Consider the following 19164-nt stretch of genomic DNA (forward strand, 5'->3'; position numbering starts at 1 on the left):
TCAGTTTAGTGAAGGTTTAGCACATAGTGTTTAGTGAATGTTTAGCTCGTACCTAAGTATTCAGTTAATGTTCACTGTGTAAATATTCAGTGAATGTTTATGGTTTAGCATGGATTCCCACACATAGGGGCAAGAGGGGGCCCTTGCCCCTCCCTGAAATCCTGAAAAAGAGATATGCATATTACATTTATTACATATAACTACATCACTTGGTTTTCCTTCCATTTTACAATATATTCTTTCAGTTTAATAAAGTTAAAGGTTCAAGGATAGTTTAATTATTGTATAATATTTGTATTACAGTTAATTAAATAACTTTTTGAAAAAAAGTCCAATGATAACCTATATTTTCTTTATCGCATCTTGCTTCACTTAAATTATTGGCATCACAGTTCCACGACAATTATATATATATATATATATATATATATATATATATATATATATATATATATATATACATACACACACATACACAGATATATATATATATATATATATATATATATATATATATATATATATATATATATATATAAAATATAATGTGGCCCCTCTTGGAAAATATGCTGCTGGTCATGGGGTTTAGCGAATAGTTTGTGAATTTTTAAGTTAATGAATGTTTAGTGTGAAAGTGTTTAGTGAGCTTTTAATGAGTGATGAGTGGATATTCATTCACTGATAAGTGTTTAATGAGTGTTTAGCATTTAGTGTTTAATCGGTGTTTAGGGTTTAGTGAGTTTAGTGTACCTATAGTGAGTGCTTAGTTAATGATTAGTGTATCGTGAATATTTAATGTAGCTATAGTGCATGCTTAGTGAGTGTTTAGTGTTTAATGAATGATTACTCTTTTTTTTGGTATACAGTGAGTACTATTTAACGAGAGAGTCCCTAGTGAGTGTTAAGTATTTAATGCGTTTTTAGTGTTACTGAGTGTGAGTGTTTAGAGTGTGAGAGTTTAGTGAAAGTTAATGTTTAGTGATTTATGCCAAGAGAGTAGTCACTGTAATTTACTGGAGCCATTTATGCTAGACACTGCTTAGATCCAAGAGCAGATGGTTAGGCCTTGACCACAATGGTATAGGCCAACTACATGTTTTTGTAAGGAAAATTTAAAAATTCTCTGATTATATTCGTTGTTCTCTTAATAAGAGTGAGGATTTAATATTCGGTAGGTTTATGAAAAACTAAAAAGTATCCCATATAGGTTAAATTTCCTACATGATACTCTATGTTCGATCCATGTATAGCATCTCCGTGAAACTGCGTTTTCCACGCTCGTTGCTCTCAAGACCAGGCTGAATATGTCAAAGAAAATTTTCTCTGTGCACTCTCTGTCATTCAACCATACAAGTGTCTATAAAAAAATATTTTCTTTAAATTTTGAAGGGAGTTTTACTTTACGATGCAAGGGGGACGTTGAGGGAAAAACCACCTCTTGGAAGGGCGTGAAAATAAAAAGGTTGAGAACTATGTACTGTGAGACTACGATATGATTATTGAACCCTCAAATAGTTTTCAATATACTTTTATATAGTACATCTTACAAATGTAGGCAATTTAAAATGTTTATGTATATGGAAACCACTGAAATGTGACACATGATAGGATATAGTTCATAAAATAGCCTTAGTAAATACAAGGTCGACTTCTTGCTAAGAGTATGTGGAAGGAAAACCTTTTAGGAATAAGCAAAATCAAACTTCAAAGGTGTACTTATACTGTGTAACTGGGGACGTCATTATTAAAAGGCGGGGGTCCGCTGTCTATGTATCCGATGGTGATTGTAGTTATATTAACTTATTATTAGGCGTTTATGTTACTGCTTGTAAAAACTGCGTGCTACCAAAATCAGAAAAAGACATTGGTGCCACTGGAAAGGAAGGAAATGTACGTGGCAAAACTGCTTATGCCGCCTCTCCCTTCTCAAGTGACTTAGGACTAGGCCTGTGGCTCCAGTTTTCCTTCCTAACAAGATGAACACTAACGGTTGAAGGTAAGTAAAAAATTTTGAAAGTTAACGTATAACTTTGCATAATGTAGGCCTCGCCTATTATAATAATTAAGTAGATAGTATTTAAAACCCACTTGCCTTAAAAGCTATATATGGAAGTTGCCTAGATAGGCTAAGTAGCAGTGGCGTGACGACATCTTGCGTAGCAGAAACATGTCCGATGATTTGCGCTCATCCATTTTATAGGCTAGTCGGCTGTTTCTCAATGTCGTCTGCAGTACATTATGGCATGAGAGTCGCCCATCTTGAGAAATTTACCTAGATAAGGTATGTGCCGACTTTGGTTCATGTTAAAACGCTCATCCCCCGACCCCCGACGACCTGGTACTAGTAACACATGGCAGTGCCTCAGTGGCGTGGTCGTTAAGTGCTGGCGTACCACCCAGGGTTGCCAAGTTGGCAACTTTGATGGCAAATTCCTGAAAGTTGTAAACTTTCTGAGGTGGTTGGCTACAGAATTTTGTGGTTGGCAACTACCAACGAAGTTGGCAACGTTCGATTATCAAAAATATAGTAGTTGCTTTTCTGAACGATTGTTGCAAAATTTGTACTGCAAAGTCCACAATTATGCTTTGCCGCTTACCATCACAGCCAGATTAGTTTGAAATTAACTTCTTTGCCAATACAAAGGTCAAACCTCCACTCTGACCTGAGTAATCAAGAATTAAGAACAAGGTTTTTGCCGCCACGGCCACATTTCTGTTGTGTTGGAGAGTTGCTACGATATTTTGCTTGATTTCATAGAGTTGTAAGTGATATTACTACGATTTATTGTTGTGTTTGTGTGTATAGTATCTCCTTTCTAGATAACAGGATCATAAAAATTGACATACTAGACCTATAGGGGCGTATGCCTTTTTGTCGGTTTACACAGCTTATGACGTTTGAATTCCTATAGGCCTATCTTATATTCGACTGTTTTATTTTGGTTCTTGTGTTTATTCTTGTTTTAATTGTTGCTGTTATTGTGCTTGTAGTGTCTTCGAAAATTTTCCATATGGTATACCTATATCCTAACATTGCAGAATAAACACAGACCTAGGTATTCATAAAATATTTGTGCAAAGAATTGTCCACCTACTCATAACTGAAATTTAGTAATGCATTAATTAATTAAAAGTAATCGAGATCTCTATGAATATTGTCTGCACTAGAATATTACAGCAGCCTTATATTTACTCGTCACAGCAATATAATTTGTCCCTGTAGTAAATATATTTTCAGTATAGTTCTTTGAAAGCAGTTTGATAGTTGGTGTAAGGCTGAGACATTCCTAAGATTTGGTTCTTCCAGGCATGTATGTGTATGTGCTTTTGCTTATAAGTGTACATTCCACTTTATGATATACATTATATATCGAGGAGTTGAAAGTTTCAACTTGAAACTACTATATTAATAACAAGGTACCCTATTTCCAACAGATACCGGTAGAAAACCATTTGCAATAAGAAATTGATGTGTAGGCCCATGCCCGTCATTGTCTCAAAAAAAAAAAGAATAAGAATTTTTATGTCCAGGTCTATGCCTTGACATTGCCTCAAAATATAAGAATTTGATGTGTAGGCCTATCCCCTGTCATTGCTTAAAAATATAAAAATTTGACGTGAAGGCCTATTCCTTTTCATTGCCTCAAAATATAAGAATTTGACGTGTAGGCCTATGCCCTATCATTAGCTCAAATATATGAATTTGCACACGTAGGGCCTATGCCCTATCATTGCTCAAAATATATGAATTTCATGTGTAGTCCTATGTCTTGTCATTGCCTCAAAATATAAGAATTTGACGTGTAGGCCTAAGCCCTGTCTTGCCTCAAAATATAAGAATTTGATGTGTAGGCCTAAGCCCTGTCATTGACACAAAAGGTATTTCAACAAAATCTATAGACTCCCACTACTGTTTATTTTATCTCATCCTCACTGGAAGCTAATAGATAGATAGATATACTTAATGTTGATAACACATTTGAATTTGGGTAGGAATAATGGAAAATCAGCTATTGTTACTTATTGGGGCGTGGGCCGTGAGGGGGGCAAGTTGAATCTTGGGGGGAAAGCAGTTGCCCCCCCAGCCCCCCCAGTTGTTAATCAGCTCAGTGGTCTGGTAAAACTAAGATATACTTAACTTAAAAGTATTTCACCTCAATGCATTACTACTTAAGCCCTTTTCGGTATTCTTCATCAGTCAAACTACTATATCTTTAATTGACATCTTCGTGTGTCCGTCTCCTTTACATTTATGAAGTGTCTATAGTAGATTCACTTCACCCATGCAGCTTATGCCCAGCGCAGTTCCTTATGATGCTCCTGATTGGCTTTTGATAAGCCAATCACAGGGTTGGAAACTCAGTCTCTAAGAGAGAGTTCACATAGGCAAGATGTATGTTCCACCTCTCCTCTTTCAAAAGTTATAACTTTCATTACACCTCGGTTTTACCCGCAGAAAAGTACAGTACCACTTAAGAAGCATGCCGCACTGGATATTAGAATAAAATAATCACCTACATAGAAAGAGCATGTGAAAAGCTATATAAAAAGTAGGCATTATATGAGAGATTGAATGAGGTGGAATTAAGTGAGTTTGATAAGTTTTTACCTCGAATTTTTCTTAAGTCGGGAGAGATGTATCCTATACGGTAATATTACTTTTAATGAGCCGTGTAACTACTAAAATCCATAGAGAAAATGAGTACACTATAACATCTTTCACGTTTAGCCAATCAGTTTCATTTTTTGACATCTCAGAAACTTTGACCAATGGCGCAGGTGTTCGAAAATTTTCTTTGCACCAGAATACATTATCCTACCAACGCTATTTCAGTTCCTTCTTAGACTTTGAGCCGGTAGCCACCACTTCTGAGCAGCATTTACGGGATAATATTCCAGATCCTGTTGAAATTCCAGCATCTTGTAGTGAGTGTTATTTAAGTTATGGGGATTTTTGTCTAGTGTGCCCAGAAAATACACAAAAACTAGTGGATCTGTGCCAGAGACGTAGTGCCCTTAAGGGGGTGTTGCAGGGTGGCCCCCCACTAGGCCTAGGTAGGGGTACAGTGCCCTAGGTTAGGTTAGGCGGTTGTGTCAGGTTAGGTAGTGCCCTGCCAATCACTTTTCTCCTGCTCCCCCCACCCAAAAACCCAGTTCCAACTGGGGGGTCCACTATAATAGGTTTTTTTAAGGTTTGAGATTGTGTGTGTAAGAGTAAGGGATAGTGTCTTGTTTTTTTAAAGAGTTTCCTCATGTTTCTACACATTCTGCAACACCAATCTGTTGGTTTCTTGCCATTTTCCGTTGTTAAACCTTAAAACACTGGTGCGAGTCTCCTAAATATGTACCAAAAGTAGTGTTTATCAATTGCATCATTAAACATCGACAAGCCAATGATTTAAGAATTATGATGATATAAGAATTTGAAGAAAATTGTAATTATATAATAAATTAAAAGGAATAATGGGAGGGATAAAGGAGGACTGACTGTAGCAAAAGAAAAATCAATGGGATGAATAAATTTCTTAAACTATCAATATCCAAGTAAGAATTTTTTCATATAGATATCCACTATAAGATGTGAAAGGGTGAATGGTGATGGGTGATAGTGATGGTAATGAAGTCTTAATATTCTTTTCCCACATAAGACTTCTTCTATCTTTTGCTTGTTATTTTCCTATTGATAGACCAGCCTATAATATTTTTGGTTGCATTGTCTTCCGTGACATTTAAGCTACGAAATTATATGAAACGCAAGACGATAAATTGATAAATGATGAATGCAATGCGATTTCATGAAAGGCATTATAGAATATATTTCATATTAAGAATTTTGTTTGTTTCACTATAAACATTTTAGCGTTAAGTTTACTGAAGCACATAATTCTTATATCATTATAATCCTTAAATCATTGGCTCTATGTAATGATGAAATTGGGAAACACTCCTTTTCTTCAGGTAAAATTAAGATTTAATGAAAGTTATAAAGTTTGAAAGATGTTGGAACATAGATGTTACCTACGCAAACTCTTGAGAGAGACTGATAGTTTCCAGCCCTGTGATTGGCTTATCAACAGCCAATCAGGAGCATTGTAATGAATGGTTCTGGGTTTGAAATGTATGGTTGAAGTGAATCTACCATAGTATACCTAAGCACCTCTGGGACGTGCGCATAGACAAACGACTTTACGCATCGCCCATTTTCTACTGAAACTTTGGCGGTGAGAATAGGCAGACAAGACTATACGCACATCCCATGTTCTATTGAAACTGTCGGTGAGAATAGGCAAACGAGAGACCTCCCATTTTCTATTGAAACTTTGGTGGTGAGAATAGGCAACCGAGACTGTGTGCAACTCCCATTTTCTATTGAAACTTTGGCAGTGAGAATTGGCAAACGATACTATGTGCGCCTCCCATTTTCTATTGAAACTTTGGAGGTGAGAATATGCAAACTATACTAGACGTATTTCCCGCATTAGTGTAAGACAGTGCAGCCACGCCACTATGATTGTTTTCCCCCTACATCAGAGGTGATTATCCCCTACTTTCCCCCTATGCACCAAAAATTATAATAAGGTAAATGAAGTATTACATTTTTGTTTCAGTTCCTATTGAAAACAAACATTCCAGATTTTAGGTAATACAGGAAAATGAACTCGATAAAGTAAATATGTATGAAAAATTTTATGCATTTACAGTATTAAATATAAATAATTGGTGAATTATCTTATTCCAAAAATATTGATTCAACGTAAGAATCAACCACTGAACATTGTTCACTTGAAAGAGGAAATTATAGATTATACAAGAAAAATACGACTACAATGTTAACATGATCTCAGAGAAGGGGGATGTGCATAGCAACATAAGGCTATTGGCAGCGCTGGGATGTGTGTATAGGCAGCAGCATTCTATATGCACCACCTGGTGCGGTGTACTATAGTCTACAGGATGCTATTAACAGTACCGGGCAGGCAGTGCTTATAATGATATCTGTCTAACAGCAGCACCGGAAGGTGTGAATAGGCTTGGCCGTACATTTACTGTGTATGTAGGTTAGCGTCGGGGTTTAAGCCCAAAAAGGAAGAACCTAGTGATTTAGAGTACATATTCTTTTTAAGAAACTAGAGGACAGGCTGACATCGAGTATGTCTAATTTGTTTGCTGGCTTGGGGTCTTAAGTTTCATGATGATAAGCTGGGTAGTAATAGGGAACAGAGTACTAATCGTTCTTTTTCAGCTCCCCTGCCTGTTCCAGAACCAGCCCTGACGGGTGCTGGGGCTCATGGATATCCAAAAACCAAAAGGGTAGGAGCTACCAGCCCCCGCGGCGTGGAGGAGGCAGTGTTTGCAGCAGAATTCCCCTATTCCCCTAAGAACGTAAGTCATAGTGTTAGGGCAGAAATTGGGATATGACAGACAGTTAAGGATGTTAGGGATCAGGTAGAGGAGATACAGTCGGATCCAGCGGATTTTTTGTTTCCGGCCAGTAGTGTGACAAAAGTTAAATCTACCCTTCCTTTTTTGGGGACTTTGGATTTGGTCCCTTTGGCAGGAGGTACTTTGGATGCCCCCTCTTCTTTGAAGGTTCCTTTCCCTTCAGGAAGTACAGGCAGTCCCCAGGTTACGACGGTGTCGGCTTACGACGTTCCGAGGTTATGACGCTTGTCAATAGACGTTATTTCCAGGGTTACGACGCCTACAACGCTCATCTGTGAGATGAAATACGACACCAAAAATGCAAAATAATCAATATTTGAAGGGTTTTTTAATGAAAAATGCCATAAGAATGCAGTTTACATAGTTTTCAATACACCTAAAGCATTAAAAGTAAGGTTTGTTCATGAAACTTACATGTCAGATATATAGTATATAGCTGTATTCTCTGAAGTCCGACAGAATTTCAAAACTCCCGGCACACGCAGTGGGCGGCCAGGTGGTTAGTACCCATTCCCGCCGCTGGGAGGCGGATATCAGGAACCATTCCCATTTTCTATTCAGATTTTTCTCTGTCGCCGGTAGTGGAAACACCTGTTTCCATTACCTCCGCCTAGGATTTTGAAACTTCATTAGCCGCTTAAGTATCCTAATTATTTTTTGAATGATTGACTTGGATTTGTGGCTAGGCATACGCTATCATAAATTAATTAAAATTTTTTCATTGCATATAATGTCTGAATCTAGTTAGCCTAGTTTCAGACTTTGTTGTCTGCAAGGGGTAAGGTGAGGCTACCGAAACCTTCGGTAGACACTCGCTTAGTATACATGACGTTTACATGTTTTCTTTGTTGAAAGATCAATGTAATTAGTGTAATGTTGACTGATTCTGAATGAAGACGTATGATTCGTATGTACGCAAATTAGAGCGTGATAGAATCAGGAGGTCTCCCTACACAGTAAACAGAAGTTAGGATAATGAACCTACTAACCTCCTGTAGACGTTATTTTGCCTAACCCTGTGGTATGGCTTACGGGCCTAGAGGAAGTGTCTGTGAGAGGTAATGCCCTTTCTATTATGGTGGATTACATCAAGTAAGCGTGGAATATAAAGTGCTCGCTCTCCAATCAGTGTTGTGAGTGTAGTGATGTTGATTTTGCCCCTAGTGTTGTGGAGGGGACGTCAGATCGGTCCTATAACGCCTCTAGGTCTAGACCTCTGTCGGACTGCCCAGGACCTCGGGAGGGGGCAAGTCGAAAACTGAAGGAGGGTTACGGGAAACAACAACCAATCTGGCGTCCCTTCGGCAGGACCTGAAGACGCTTCCAAGGCTGCCAAAGATCGTGCACGAATCATGAAAGATTGCTTCTCGTCCTCCGAGGCGTCCTCCCCGCACGGTTGGAGCTCTCGGAAGGACTCGCGGCCTCTAAAAAGAAGCTTTAGAGAAGAGGATGCTTCGCGTCCTCTCTCTCGTCAGGAGGGAGCGTCAGAGTACTGATCTGGCGTCCCTTCGGCATGACTTAATATTGATAAGCGTGACAAAGATGCAAGATGTCGCATAGGCGGCCGTCGTCTTTGTCAAGAGATAAAAAATGTCCATAAGGCAGGATCCTCATGAGGACGCCTTTCGAGACACTCAACGCTCTATTGAGAGGAAGGAACGTCGTTACTCTTGTAGCAAGGATTGTTTTCTTGCTCTCCAAGACGCTCCCCTCCCTCCTCTCCTCATGGCGCTCCGTATACGTTAGGTGTTACGTTTCGCTTTACTACGAAACTGGGATATTGTTCAAGCTGATAAGCTTGACGTCCGGCAAGCTGATTTGCATAGTCAAACAGCTCGCCAAGACGCCTCTTACTCGTCCCTAAGGGACGCTCTGTCAGCGGACAGAGATGACTCTGGTTCGGCAGCTACGCTGGACAGACTATCCTAGTTTTTGACAGAAGGGCAAAGCTTTCCTCATACCCAAGAACACACAGGCGTTCTTTTAAATGCCCTTCTGCAGTGTCGATGAGCGTGACAAAGACGCAAGATGCCGCACAGGCGGCCGTCGTTTTTGTCAAGAGTGGCGAACGTCCTTAAGACTCGTCCTGATGACGATCACCATACTTCTGCTTAGGACGCTCGCGTTTCATGAGCGGCTCTCCCCTCGCCAGGAAGCCTCTCAGGTTACTCGTGTTGACGCACGTCATTCACTATAACGCTTCCCTTGATGTTCGTCGCTCTCCTTTTCCGGACGCTCTTCAAGACGCTCAAAGAATGCAATCAGGACGATCGGCAAGCACCTCGCGAGGATGCCTTTCGGAATGCTCGGCGTTCCTTTTTTGAGCGCGTTTCTGGATATGTTCATTTGCATTACAAAGACGCAAGATGTCGCACAGGCGGCCACTGTCTTTGTTAGAAGGTAACGAAGGTCTTTAAGGCCGTCTTGGAGACGATAGCCGTACGTCTTCCTATAGTGCTCTCACACTTCAGGAGTAGCGTGCGGCTCTCCAGGACTCCTCTCGGGTGGCCTTTCATGCATCAGGGCGCTCGACAAGATCCTCTCTGAGATGCCGTTCAGATCCCTTGGTGTTCTATGCACCAATACGCTCGGTAAGACACTCGCGAGGATGTCTCTTGAAGACACTCAACGTCCTACGCATTGAGACGGGAGGAAGCTTTTGCAGATGCTCGACGTTCTGGGGAAAGAATCATGCTCGGTGAGGGAATGGATGAGTCTGCTGGGGACCATTTCCTCACTGGAGAAGTTTGTTTCCCTAGGGAGGCTGCACCTCAGACCTCTTCAGTTCTTCCTGTCGAACAACTGGAAGCACGAGAACGACCTGGAAGCGATCTTGTTGTTATCGGAAGAGGTGAAAGAACACCTAAGATGGTGGTCAGATCCGCGGAAGCTTGCAGAAGGACTTTCTCTCAAGCTTCAGAGCCCCGACCTAGTGTTGTTCTCCGACGCGTCTTCCATGGGGTGGGGAGCGACACTTGGGGGGAAGGAAGTGTCAGGCACCTGGAGAGGGGAACAGGTGTCCTGGCACATAAATCTCAAGGAACTTGCAGCAATTCATCTTGCGCTCCAGTTCTTTCAGGACGAAGTCTCCAGCAAGGTGGTGCAGATCAACTCGGACAACACCACAGCCCTGGCATACCTCAAGAAACAGGGAGGAACCCACTCTCGGTCTCTGTTCATCCTTGTGAAGGAAATCCTGTTGTGGGCGAGGGCACACGACGTCACTATCCTGACGAGATTCGTATCAGGAGTGGAAAATGTATGAGCAGACCTTCTCAGTCCGCAAGGTCAACTGCTGCCGACGGAATGGACCCTCCATCAGGACGTATGCCAGAGGCTGTGGAAGTTGTGGGGATGTCCTCTCGTGGACATATTCGCAACTTCCTGAACAAAGAGACTTCCGCTGTACTGCTCAACGGTTCTGGACCCAGGAGCAGTAGCAGTAGACACCCTTCTTTGGGACTGGTCGGGACTAGACCTATACGCCTTTCCCCCGTTCAAGATCCTAGGGGAGGTAATGAGGACATTCGCGTCATCAGAGGGAGTGAGGATGACCCTAATCGCCCCCTTCTGGCCGGCGACTCTCTGCCCCCCAAAGACAGATCTACTCAAACATCCCCACTTCGAGAGGTACCACAAAAACCTCCCCGCTCTGAGTCTGACTGCGTTCAGACTATCCAGAAGTTGGCCAGAGCGAGGGGTTTTTCAAGACCTGTGGCAAGGGCGATCGCCACTGCAAGGAGACCTTCCTCTCTTGCAGTGTACCAATCCAAGTGGGCTGTTTTCAGAAGTTGGTGCAGAAAGAAGGGCATTTCCTCCACCTGAACCTCTGTGAGCCAGATAGCGGACTTCCTTCTTTACTTGAGGAAGGAAGTTAAATTAGCGGTGCCTACGATAAAGGGCTACAGGAGTGTGCTTTCCGTAGTCTTTAGGCATAGAGGGCTGGATTTGGCCAATAACAGAGACCTTCATGATCTCCTAAGGTCTTTTGAGACTTCGAAGGTTCCTCAACCAAAAGTACCATCTTGGAACTTAGACTTAGTTCTTAAGTTTCTTATGTCCAGCCATTTTGAACCGCTTCACTCAGCTTCGCTTAGAAACCTGACGAGAAAAACACTTTTCCTAACTGCTCTGGCAACGGCGAAGAGAGTTAGCGAGATCCAGGCTATAAGCAAACATATTGGGTTTAAGAATCACGATGCTGTATGTTCTTTGAGCCCTACGTTCTTGGCAAAGAACGAAAACCCTTCCAACCCTTGGCCGAAGACATTTGAAATCAAGGGTTTGACAGAAATCGTGGGACGTGAACCAGAGAGAGTCCTGTGCCCTGTCAGGGCTCTCAAATTCTATTTAGAAAAGACTAAGGACTGTAGAGGCCCTTCTGGTAACTTGTGGTGCTCTGTCAAGAAGCCAAATCTTCCCATGTCGAAGAACGCGCTTACGTTCTTCTTGAGGGACACCATTAAGGAAGCTCATGCCACATGCAGTGATAGTGATATGAAGCTTTTAAAAGTGAACGCCCACGAGGTGAGGGCTATCTCGACCTCGGTAGCTTTTCACAAAAATATGGCACTCGGTGACATTCTGAGTGCCGCCTACTGGCAGAGCAATTCGGTGTTCGCTTCACACTACCTACGGGAGGTGAAAGCAACATTCGAACATTGCTACTTGCTGGGACCATACGTTGCTGCAGACACTGTTTTGGGGGCAGGAGGTAGCACTCATCCTATCCTTTAGGGGTTAGGTGAGTTTTTTAATATTGTGTGTTTTTTGGTTGTGGGGTCGACCGCCTGAGGCGGATCTCCCTTCCTTTAGTCTAGTATAGTGGGACTTTCCTTTGGTAGACTAGGCCAGGTGGTGTTTTTATTACTTCGTTGCCCTCATGGTATGGTCAATGGTCTAGTCACATCGTGGTCACGGCCCCGTTGACAGATCATCTAGAGCGCACCAGCTATATAGGTCTCTACCTCGCTGGCAACTCTAGTAAAGCAGAAGCAGACTTGGGTGACAGTAATCACGAAGTCAGCTATGCTAACAGGTAAGGAACCAAGATATCAATTATCTGCATGTATATGTTTCCTAAAATTCTATTCTGTTTCTTCCCACCACCAAAGGTGGGATTCAGCTATATATATATCTGGCAGGTAAGTTTCATGAACAAAATGATATTGTTATGATACAATAAAGTTTGTTCATACTTACCTGGCAGATATATATATTTTAAGTACCCATCCACCTCCCCTCAGGAGACAGTGGAAATAAAAAATATGAATAGAAAATGGGAATGGTTCCTGACACCCGCCTCCCAGCAGCGGGAATGGGTACTAACCACCTGACTCCCACTGCGAGTGTCGTAAGTTTTTTAAATTCTGTCGGACTTCGGAAAATACAGCTATATATATATCTGCCAGGTAAGTATGAACAAACTTTATTGTATCATAATAATATCATTTTTAATATGAAAACTCCATTTCTGAATTTTGTTTTGGGGGACTGATAAGAAATCCCGTTTGAGGCTATATGACTCGCTGTGTCGCTCCAGGCTAGACTATGGCTATCAGATCTATTCGTCAGCTTGTAAAACCAAGCTAAAGGAATTGGATGTTGTACAGAACATGGGGTTGGGAATATGCTCAGGGGCTTTTAGAACTTCTGTTGAAACCATATATGTTGACTCATCATCTTCCCCTTGATCTAAGAAGGCAAGAGCTAAGGTTGCGATACGTGGCTAGAATGAAAAGTGCTCCCAAAAATCCTTCCTTTCAAGTACTCAAGGAAACAGACTCGCAGAATTTCTCTGGTACAAGAGCTTCTTAACCATTCCAATTTGACTGAATGAGAATGTTAGGGATAACCATCTCAAATCCCAGAAAGTCCTGGAAGTAGAACATCGCGTAAATCCTCCATGGATTATTCTAGAAGCATTAGTATGCAAGAAATCATTTAACATAAAGGACTGCACTGAAGAAGAGATTAGGGGAAAATTCTCAGAGCACGTCGTTACCCATGCTAATTATGTGAAGATCTTTACAGATTGATCAAAGTCGGATAGTGGTGTTGGGTGTGCTGTTTTCCTTGGTGATACAGCATATACAGCTAAATTACCTGACTGTGCATCAATATTTACTGCAGAATTAGCAGCTGTAATCTCTGCCCTGGATTTAGTTCTTCAAAGTATTGACACTAATTTTGTCATATACTCAGGTTCTAAAAGCACTTTAGAAGCTATTAAAAAATTTAATAGCTTTCATCCATTAATTCAAAAGGTTCAGAAATTGCTTTTTCGTATATATTGTTTGCGTAAATTAGTCTCTTTCTGTTGGGTCCCTTCTCACGTTGGTATTCACGGAAGCGAGACTGCAGACAGGGAAGCCAAAGCTGCTAGTGTTTTACCTGAAAAAACTTTCAGAAAAGTGTCTCATACAGACCTAAAAGATCCTATTAGGTCTTATGTATTACGTAAATGACAAGAAAGGTGGACTTCTCTTCTTGCCAATAATAATAAGGATAGAAATATTAGGAAAAATATACGGCCTTGGCCTTCGTCATTCCAGCTTGACAGAAGAACAGAGATTATTTTAACAAGATTAAAGATTGGGCACACTTATTTAACCCATCAATTTACTTTAGAAGGAAGCAGCCCACCAGTGTGTGCTTACTGTGACGAGATACTAACAGTGGAGCACATTCCGATGGTTTGCCCCAGATATTTTAACCAAAGGGAAAGCTATTTCCAGGGTTAATCCCTCTTGAATATCTTAGGAGACGAAGCAGATATTTCTGCTCTCATCTCCTTTTTAAAGCGTATACAAATTTTTAATAACAGACAGTTAATTATATATATATATATATCATATAAATGTTGAAGACATTAAACTATTATTAATATATAATACACCATTCATTAAACTTCATTTTTTTTTTATTGGTCACATCTAGTTTTATTAACCCTCTTACGCCGGAGCGGTAAATAAAAAATTGTCTCCCGTGTGCCGGAGGGGTTTCGGAGTGAGCGCGGAAGCGGAAAAAATATTTTTTTCAAAAAATCACAGCGCGCTTAGTTTTCAAGATGAGTTCATTTTTGGCTCCTTTTTTTGTCATTACCTGAAGTTTAGTATGCAACCGTCAGAAATGAAAAAATTATTATTATCATATATAAATAATGCAATATATGATAGCGCAAAAACGAAATTTCATATATAATTGTATTCAAATCGCGCTGTGCGCAAAACGGTTAAAGGTAACAAGTTACTTTTTTTTTCGTTGTAATATACTCTAAATTGCGATCATTTTGGTATGTAACACATTGCAAAACAATAAAAGCAACACAGAGAAAATATTATCACAAAATAATGCATGAATTCGTAACGCACGGACGTAAACAAATATTTTTTTCAAAAATTCACCATAAATCTAAATATTGTCCTAGAGACTTCCAATTTCTTTCAAAATGAAGACAAATGATTGAATATTACTATACTGTAAGAGTATTAGCTTACAATTGCAGTTTTTGACCATATCTGACGAGTTAAAGTTGACTGAATGTCAAATTTTTGTATATATATATTTTTTATATGCAATTATTTCGGAAATAAGAAAAGCTACAACCTTCAAATATTTTTCGTTTTATTCTACATAAAATTGCGCACATTTTCATATATAAAACTCTATGAAATGCCTAATATGAAACGGAGCAAATATTCCGAGAATGGTACGTACGCATTTCGGATTTGATGTGGGCGGAGAATCCGCGCGCGGAGGGAAGGAAAGATTTTTTTTTTAAATTCACCATAAATCTAAACAATATTTTGCTAGAGACTTCGAATTTGTTTCAAGATGAAGATAAATGACTGAATATTACTAGACTGTAAGAGTTTTAGCTTACAATTGCGTTTTTCGACCATTTCGGTAGAGTCAAAGTTGACCGAACGTGGTTTTTTTTCTATTTATCGTTAATCATATGCAAATATTTCAAAAATGAGAAAAGCTACAATCTTCAATTATTTTTTGTTGTATTCTACATGAAATTGTGCACATTTTCATATATAAAACTTTATGTAACGGCTAATTTAAAATGGTGCAAACATTACCACAATCGCACGTATGATTTTTTCGGTAATGATTTTTTGCCGGAGAGCTACCGCACGGACGTAAAGAAAATGTTATTTTTTTCATAAATTCACCATAATCGAAATATTGTGCTAGAGGACTTCCATTCTTGCAAAATGAAGGTATATGCTTGAATATTACTAGAATATAAGCGTTTTTAGCTTACAATTGCGTTTTTCGACCATTTCGGTAGAGTCAAAGTTGACCGAAGGTTGAAATTTTGGCAATTATCGTTATTTATATGAAAATATCTCAAAACTGATAAAAGCTACAACCATGGGTTGTTTTTAGTTGTATTGTGCATGAAATTGCGCACATTTCCTTATATAAAACTTTATATAACGGCTAATTTTAAATGGTGGCAAACATTACCACAATCGCATGTATGATTTTTTTTCGGAAGAGTTACGTGCGGAAGTAAGGCAAAAAGTTTTTCATAAATTCACCATAAAATCGAAATATTGTGCTAGAGACTTCCAATTAGTTGCAAAATTTAGGTAAATGTTTGAATATTACTAAAATATAAGAGTTTTAGCTTACAATTGCGTTTTTCGACCATTTCCGTAGAGTCAAAGTTGACCAAAGGTTGAAATTTTGGCAGTTATCGTTATTTATATGAAAATATCTCAAAACTGATAAAAGCTACAATCATGAGTATTTTATTGTTGTATTTTACATAAAAATGCGCACATTTTCATATATAATACTTCATGTAACGGCTAATTTACAGTGGTACAAAAATTATGTCAAAGTGACGAAATTATTTTCCGAGATGTGTCACAGATACGTTTTAGTGCGGCAAGAAAGAAATTCGCGCTTGCGCGCCTGCGTAACAATTGTAAACAAAACAACACCTTGATCCGTGAACTCCCAGCATCCCCCAAGGCGCGTGATTCAAAAGTTTTAGGATGGTAGGCCTATAAGTATTTTTCCGTGAATTTTAAAATTAACTTTTGTAAGTCGACGTAAAATACGTCCAGTCGGCACACGGGAGACAAAAAATGTCGACGTAAAATACGTCCAGTCGGCGTAAGAGGGTTAATAATTTCTTTCACTAAGTTATTAAATCATTTACCATAATTCAATTTATGTAACCTTCATTCCGGTGCTGAATGGCCTTCTTGGCCCCAGTGCCTGAAATATCATTCAGTTACCTCTCAATTAACGCGAGGGTTATGTTCCTGGAAAGTTCGTGTTAATTAAAAACACATTATTTAACATATTTTTCCTGGACTTTGGGAACTCTGCACTTTTTTTTTTCCCAAGTACAACAGAATTGGATAACAACCTAGACTAGCCAAGGACAAGGAAGGAAATTGCAAGTTTCCCTTACTCTTCATTGTTCTTGAGTGCTTACGCATCCTTTTCTTTTCATCCTCCTCATGTCTGTTTTTTGGGAAATAGTAATTAGAAGTAGTCCAAGAAGACCTCCCAAAAGAAGTCCTGATGGCCCTGAAAATGTCACAAACCAAATGGTTCCTGGGCCTTCTGTCACTAAAAGTGGAGAGAGGCAGAGACAACTGTCTCGGTTCTGGCTGTGCCAGAAGTACATATTGGTTGGTATACATATGTACTCATAAAATAGTCGTGTTGCTATATCTTGTAAAAAATAAATAAGTAATCTTTAAAATTAACCATACGTCACTTTTATGATAAACAAAAGCCAAACTACCCAGAATTGTTAGAGAAGAAAATATTCAGGACATATTCCATGGATTGATGAAATGCTAAACTGCTCTATTGAGACTTAAACCCAGGATGATTAGCATAACCCCAACAAACCAGAATGGTCAAGTAGGAACCCAATATAAAGATCCTGTTTGTGTAAAATTTTAATATAGTTACCGTAGATTCCCCCTGATGATGAGGACAGTAGTCCTTGTAAAGCTTAGGAGTTTGAAGTGGATTTTTAAGCTTATTATTAAGGTTATATGCACAAGAGAAGGTTCCTATGTTGTTCTCAGTAAAAACGATAGGCACCTTGGCAATGGTTTGGATAATTCTCTTAGATTTTTTTAAGGGATGCACAGTACTAAATTTTTGCCCGATACTGATACTGATACCCCCATATTACTGTTATTTAGAAGAATATATATTGTAACTAGGATCATTCTTGTTCTTGGGTTATTGTATATTAAAGGTTCAAAAGTTGAAAGGTCATATTATGTATAGGGTTATATAAACTGCACGTGTCTAATTCCAAGCTGCAGCAGTAGCAGTACAGTAGCTCATTGCACCACTTACACCATTCTTGCACTGCACATGTTAAAATAGTACCCAACTCCAACAGAATGACAATGACTCATTGCTGATAGATACACACAACCTTAGTTAATTAAAATTAGAATTATAATAAATTGTTAAATACACTGTACAGTATAAAGATACAATCTGTTTGTTCCTACACGATATACAAACCCTTGGTCCTTTACATTAGGAATTACTTTTGGCGTAGCTGGAATTACGGCCGTTAAATTCTTGAACAAGGTGGTTAGGCAGTAACTCCCGTGTGGCAGGTGGGTAGGCCAGCCTGCCCCGATGTAAACACTCCACTTTGCTTTCGGCCGTCTTCCGATGAAGACGTGTGTTTGTGAGCTCTTGCTGACTAGTCATTGATCATTTTTCCCCGTGGGATCTTTCTGGTTTATTTTTGTTTTTAAAATAAATATGTATACACGGTGTTTGATGATAATATTAAATTAAATTAATATACAAACCCACTTTTTGTGATAGCCATTATAGTCGCTTTCTACTTTGTGTTAAGAGTCGGCGGCAAAGGTATGCCAACATATTATTTACATTCTTTTGCCCGTTAACATGAGGCTGAGATATGTATTTAACATGAGGACGAGACATGTATTTAACGTGGGTGAGTTGCATCTCGCCTGTGGTGTGCAGTTCTAGAGGTAAGAAGGATGCGAGAGTGACTGGCGCCTCTACCTTCCCCACCTCGTCCTTCCACTCCTCTTCCTTTGGGTTGAGGATAGGAATCGAACTTACACTGGCTGGTCGGGCAATTGATGCGGTAAGCTTACACTTAGAGCATCCTTTTTATGTTTCTTATCAGAATCATAGAAGCAATCCCACTTCTTCCTCTAGCAAGGGGAGGAAGGAGACTGGCAATATAATGCAAACCCTTCCCAGAACTTTGCATTAATGCCTCCGACTCTAATATTCTTTACAGCCCGTTTTCAGATGAGTTAAGATTCCTCACTCATTTTGAAAAGGCCCAGAAGTCTGACTCTTGATCATGCAGCTCCTATACTCCGATCAAGTTGTCAGAGGCAGGGCACTCCTCCTCGCTCTTACGACCAGGAGTAGCAGCCTAGGTGTGTAGAACTCCAGTCAGTTCTAGAGGCTCACTCATAGTCCTCCCACCAATCAGTGAGTCTTCCTTATGTAAAGGACCAAGGGTTTGTATATTGTGTAAGAACAAATCACAGTTTTTGGAAGTAAATTGTATTTTTCCTAACTATACAAACCTGAGGTCCTTTACATATATGCCCACCTCATGCCACCCCTCAATCTGAACCTGGGCCGAAAGGCAAAGTGGAGTGTTTACACCTGGGCAAACTGGCCTACCCGCCTGCCACATGGTGGTTACTGCCTAAC

At 39.8% G+C, this 19164-nt stretch overlaps 1 long non-coding RNA gene across 2 annotated transcripts in view; it reads left to right on the plus strand.

Moving 5' to 3' along the window:
* The first annotated feature begins 1768 nt into the window (after window positions 1-1768).
* Window positions 1769-19164, plus strand: part of LOC135219777 (uncharacterized) — a 189900-nt gene continuing 172504 nt past the window's right edge. For both annotated transcript variants that reach the window (XR_010315509.1, XR_010315508.1), the window contains exon 1: window positions 1769-1996. This is a non-coding gene — a long non-coding RNA (uncharacterized LOC135219777). The remainder of the gene's footprint in view (window positions 1997-19164) is intronic.

The sequence above is a fragment of the Macrobrachium nipponense genome, chromosome 1 (genome assembly GCF_015104395.2).
Source record: "Macrobrachium nipponense isolate FS-2020 chromosome 1, ASM1510439v2, whole genome shotgun sequence".
NCBI lineage: Eukaryota > Metazoa > Arthropoda > Malacostraca > Decapoda > Palaemonidae > Macrobrachium > Macrobrachium nipponense.